Below are 5000 nucleotides of genomic sequence, written 5' to 3' on the forward strand. Positions count from 1 at the left end.
TTCTTCATCGATGCAAGAGCCGAGATATCCGTTGCCGAAAGTCGTTAAGATAAAGATTCGGATCTAGGATGACCACACCACACCCAAGGCGCAATGATGTCATGTCCTTTCCGTTGCTAGTTCCTTGGCGCCGACTACGCCGGTGGTTGTGTTTGGGTCGAATGCTATGAAGGTTCGCAGGCTGACCTTTTACAAGGGTCGGGAAGGAAGGAGCTCACACTCCCACGCCCTACCTTAATCGCGCAACGCAACATGTTCACGGGTCTCGCTGGGCAGGTATCGACAATGGTCCTTCCGCAGGTTCACCTACGAAAACCTTGTTACGACTTATCCTTCCTCTAAATGATAAGGTTCAGTGGACTTCTCACGACGTCGATGGCGGTGAACCACCCACGTCACCGCGATCCAAACACTTCACCGGACCATTCAATCAGTAGGAGTGATGGGCGGTGTGTACAAAGGGCAGGGACGTAGTCAATGTGAGCTGATGACTCGTGCTTACTAGGAATTCCTCGTTGAAGACCATCAATTGCAATGATCTATCCCCATCATGATGAAATTTTCAAAGATTACCCAGGCTCGTTGGCCAAGGCTATTGACTCGTTGAGTACATCAATGTAGCGCACGTGCGGCCCAGAACATTTAAGGGCATCACAGATCTGTTATTGCCTCAAACTTCCGTAGCCTAAATGGCCATAGTCCCTCTAAAAAGCTGGCCGTGGAGGGTCACCTCCACATAGCTAGTTAGCAGGCTGAGGTCTCATTCATTAACGGAATTAACTAGACAAATCGCTCCACCAACTAAGAACAGCCATGCACCACCAACCATAGAATCAAGAAAGAGCTCTCAGTTTATCAATCCTTACTATGTCTGGACCTTGTAAGTTTTCCCATGTTGTGTCAAATTATGCCGCAGGCTCCACTCCTGGTGGTGCCCTTCCGTCAATTCCTTTAAGATTCAGCCTTGCGACCATGCTCCACCTGGAACCCAAAAACTTTGATTTCTCATAAGGTACCGGCGGAGTCCTGAAAGCAACATCCGTCGATCCCTGGTTGGCATTGTTTATGGTTGAGACTAGGATGGTATCTGATCGTCTTCGAGGCCCCAAATTTCGTTCTTGATTAATGAAAACATCCTTGGCAAATGCTTTCGCAGTGGTTCGTCTTTCATAAATCCAAGAATTTCACCTCTGACTATGAAATATAAATGCCCCCGACTGTCCCTATTAATTATTACTCTGATCCCGAAGGCCAACGTAATAGGACCAAAATCCTATAATGTTATCCCATACTAATGTATCCATGGCATAGTGTCACGGCCTTAGACCTTTCTAAGCAACCGCGCCGGCACTTAGCACTCCCACTAGCACTAAGTCAGCCTAACCACCCTCCTTAAGGGATTTGGGAAGAGAAGAAGTGAACACAAGAGTGAGTTTAAGAAGAATAAACTTGTATTGCACTAGAGAACTCTTGAGTACATGGCTTGAGAACTCACTTCCTTAGTTGAACACTCTTGGTTGGTCCTTGGTGAGTGCCTTTGCCAAATGAGGCAACACCTATTTATAGGCACCCCAAGTTACAATGGATGGTTAAGATATTTACAAATGTCCTCCATCCAATGGTTGGGGAGGAAACTAGAAGCTTCCCACCTCCTTAGTGGAGAATTCTAGAAATCTCTCCCAAAATATCTCCTATAAATATCTTCTATATATATATCTATAATAAAATATCTAGAGTTCTACACCTTTATAGAAAATTCTAGAACTTGGACCTTACTTAGCTCATTGGCCTAAGTCCATGGGCTTGGTGGGCTAGGCCCGTGGGCCTATGTTGGGCAGGTCGTGACACTCTCCCCCACCTAAGTCGGCGATGTCCTCGTCGCATCTTCTTCGTGGAATCTTTGTATGTGATCTTGGAACTGCCATAAAGAGTCGGCGGGTTCCCAACTTGCCTCGCTCTTTGGTACCCCCTTCCACTTGACTAAGTACTCCCTACTAGGAGGTACGCCTCGCCTTCGGATGACTCGGTCAGTGATCAGGTATTCTGCCTCCTTGTCGTAGGAGGTGGTGATAGCCATTGGTGCTCTTGTTGAGGTTCCATGACTTGGGTCTTCCTTGTCTCCATGGTATGGCTTCAATAGGCTTGCATGGAAGACTGGATGGATCTTGAGCTTAGGAGGTAGGCTCACCTCATAGGATACTTTGCCCACCTTCTTGGTGATCTCAAACGGGCCTTCATACTGACGTACCAGCCCCTTATGTACCTACCTTAGGGTCTTGAATTGTTGGGGTAGAAGCTTCACAAGTACCAAGTCCCCGACCTTGAAATTTTCTGGTCGCCTCCCTTTGTCAGCCCATTTCTTCATCTTCTTAGTGGCCTTGTCTAAGTATGACTTAGCCACATCTAGCCTTGCTTGCCACTCCTTGGCAACCTTAAATGCTGAAGGGCTCTTCCCCATGTAGCCGGTCATCACCGTGTTTGGCGTTAAGGGTTGTTGTCCCATGGCAATCTCAAATGGACTTTGGTTCGTGGCCTCACTTCGTTGGAGGTTGTAAGAGAACTGAGCCACATCAAGCAACTTGGCCCAGTTATGTTGGTTAGCACTCACGAAGTGCCTCAAGTAGAGCTCCAACAAGCTATTAATGAGCTCTGTTTGCCCATCGGTCTGGGGATGGAAGCTTGTTGAGAAGTGTAGTGACGATCCCAACAACTTGAATAGCTCCGTCCAGAACCTCCCCGTGAAGCGAGGGTCTCGATCACTTATTATGGATTGTGGCACACCCCAATGTTTGATGACGTGCTTTAGAAATAGCCTTGCCACTTCTTCCACCGTACAATCCCTTGGTGCCACCACGAATATGACAGATTTGGAAAATCTGTCAACCACCACCATTATTGATCCATACCCTTCTGACTTGGGTAGGGCACTAATGAAGTTCATAGAGACACTCTCCCATGGTCTTTCTGGTATAGGAAGTGGCTCCAGTAGTCCCCTGGGTGGTTGCTGCTCTACCTTATCTTGTTGTCATATAAGACAAGTTCTCACATAGGCCTCTATGTCATCCCGCATCTGAGGGCAATAGTAGGCTGCTTCTAGCAATGCCCGCGTGCACCTTTATCCTGGGTGGCCAACCCATTTAGTGTCGTGGCATTCACAAATGAGGTTCCTCCGTAGGTTACTCCACTTAGGTACGTAGAGTCTCCTCTTCTTAGCATAGAGCAAGCCATTTTGCTCCCAAAATCTTCATGTCTTGCCCTCCCGTGTAAGGGCGAGTAAGCTCTTAGCCACAGGATCATGTTGGAGGCCCCCCTTGATCAACTCTAGAAGTTCCCCTTCCAGTTGGCTAAGAGAATCCAACTCTGCCTTTCTACTAAGTGCATCAGCCACCTCGTTAGCCTTACCTGGCTTGTATTCAAAGACGAAGTTGAACTCTGCCAAGAAGTCTTGCCATCTAGCTTGCTTAGGACTTAACTTCTTTTGGGTTTGAAAGTAACTAGTGGCAACATTGTCCGTCTTCACCACAAACCGTGACCCAAGTAGGTAGTGTCGCCACGTACTTAGGCAATGCACCACCGCGGTCATCTCCTTCTCATGGACTGTGTAGCGCCGCTCTATCTCATTCAACTTACGGCTCTCATAGGCAATGGTGTGCCTTTCTTGCATCAACACCCCACCGATAGCAAAGTCAGATGCATCTGTGTGCACCTCAAATGGCTTGCCATAGTCGGGTAGGGTAAGCACCGGTTCCCCCATGACAGCCTTCTTTAAGTCCTCAAAGGCCTCTTTGCATGCGGCCGACCATAACCATGGTCGGTTCTTCTTTAGTAAGTCTATACATGGAGCTGCCCTTCTTGAGTAACCTTGAATGAACCGTCGATAATAGTTAACTAAGCCAAGGAAAGACCTTAGCTCAGTCACTTTAGTTGGTGCCTCCCATTCTTGGATAGCCCGCACCTTGCTCTCGTCCATTTGTAGGGTTCCGCCTCTAACCTTGTGACCAAGGAACATCACTTCCTCTTGTGCAAATGCACATTTCTCTTTCTTAACATAGAGTTGATTGTCCCTTAATTCCTTGAATATGATCTTCAAGTGCTGAACGTGCTCCTCCAATGCGTTGCTATAGACAACGATGTCGTCCAAGTACACCACCATGAACTTATCGAGGTAGGGGTGGAAGATCTTGTTCATAAGGGTGCAAAATGTAGCCAAGGCATTCGTGAGTCCGAAACGGCATCACCAAGAACTCGTATGAGCCATATCGTGTCACACATGTTGTCTTTGCCTCATCACCTTCCGCAATGCGGACTTGGTAGTACCCCGATCGTAAGTCTAACTTGGTGAAGTACCTTGCCCCACCAAGTCTATCAAATAGATCTACTATCAAAGGAATGGGATACTTATTCTTGATTGTTACCTTGTTCAATGTCCTATAGTCGATGCATAGTCGAAGCGATCCATCATGCTTCAGTTGAAAAAGAACCGGGGCACCATAGGGAGCTTTAGAAGGGTGAATGAATCCCGTATCCAATAATTCCTTGAGTTGCTTCCTTAGCTCCTCCAACTCTAGCAGTGACATTCTATATGGTGCCATTGCTAGTGGCTTGGCGCTTGGCTCCAACTCAATGGCATGATCCACCTCCCTCCTAGGTGGAAGCCTCTTGGGCAACTTGCTTAGCATCACATCCTTGAACTCTTAAAGGACCTTCTTGATTGGCTTGGGTAGCACCTTAGTTGGACCGTCTTCCTTAGGCTCTAAGAGTGCTTCCAAGTATGTTGTCTCCCCTTTCTTAACTCCTTTCTTGAGCTGTATAGCCGAAAGAAGTTTTGGGCCGTCCTTGGTCCCTTGTACAGTTGGGACCATGCATGGAGCTCCTTCTTCTATAATGCAAACCGTGCTGATAAATGGCATGGGTATGGCCTTAACCCTTCGTAAGAAATCCATGCCAAGCACCACTTGAAAATCATCCATGGGCACTATCGACAAGTCAACCGTGCCCTT

The 5000-nt window shown here is 47.4% G+C and overlaps 1 non-coding gene across 1 annotated transcript in view; it reads right to left on the reverse strand.

Moving 5' to 3' along the window:
• The window catches only part of LOC122062937, a 156-nt gene extending 113 nt beyond the window's left edge, over window positions 1-43 (reverse strand). Inside the window, exon 1 of the ribosomal RNA XR_006135150.1 lies at window positions 1-43. This exon is cut by the window's left edge and continues 113 nt beyond it. This is a non-coding gene — a ribosomal RNA (5.8S ribosomal RNA).
• Between the last annotated feature and the right edge of the window lie 4957 nt (window positions 44-5000).

Source organism: Macadamia integrifolia, unplaced genomic scaffold (genome assembly GCF_013358625.1).
Source record: "Macadamia integrifolia cultivar HAES 741 unplaced genomic scaffold, SCU_Mint_v3 scaffold1146, whole genome shotgun sequence".
In the NCBI taxonomy this organism is placed as follows: domain Eukaryota; kingdom Viridiplantae; phylum Streptophyta; class Magnoliopsida; order Proteales; family Proteaceae; genus Macadamia; species Macadamia integrifolia.